Source organism: Mandrillus leucophaeus, unplaced genomic scaffold (assembly GCF_000951045.1).
Source record: "Mandrillus leucophaeus isolate KB7577 unplaced genomic scaffold, Mleu.le_1.0 Scaffold1463, whole genome shotgun sequence".
Lineage (NCBI taxonomy): Eukaryota > Metazoa > Chordata > Mammalia > Primates > Cercopithecidae > Mandrillus > Mandrillus leucophaeus.
In genome coordinates this window covers 79,850-80,150 of record NW_012101436.1, presented here as the reverse complement: position 1 = coordinate 80,150, position 301 = coordinate 79,850, and positions in this window count along the sequence as shown.

Sequence of the window (301 nt, the reverse complement as noted above, 5' to 3'; positions counted from 1 at the left end):
TCCTAGAGCTCCAGCAAGGGCAGCAGCTGTTAGAGGTTGTAATGGGGATGGATGGTGCAGCTGCGTAGAGGGAGACGTTCGGTTCTCATGGTGTAAAAGAAAGCGTGTAGTATCTATGAGTAGCCTTTCACTACTATTCATGGGGCTGGGTATAAGCAAGCAAGAGGAGGGGCCAGGAGGAGAGTCAGATGAGCAGCGGGAGGGTACCAAGGATGGAGTGAGATGCAGGGTAGGTGTCTTCCTAAACAATAGTGACTGCCAATGTTTTTTAGTTTGTCAATAATGATAGAGGGCTTATCAG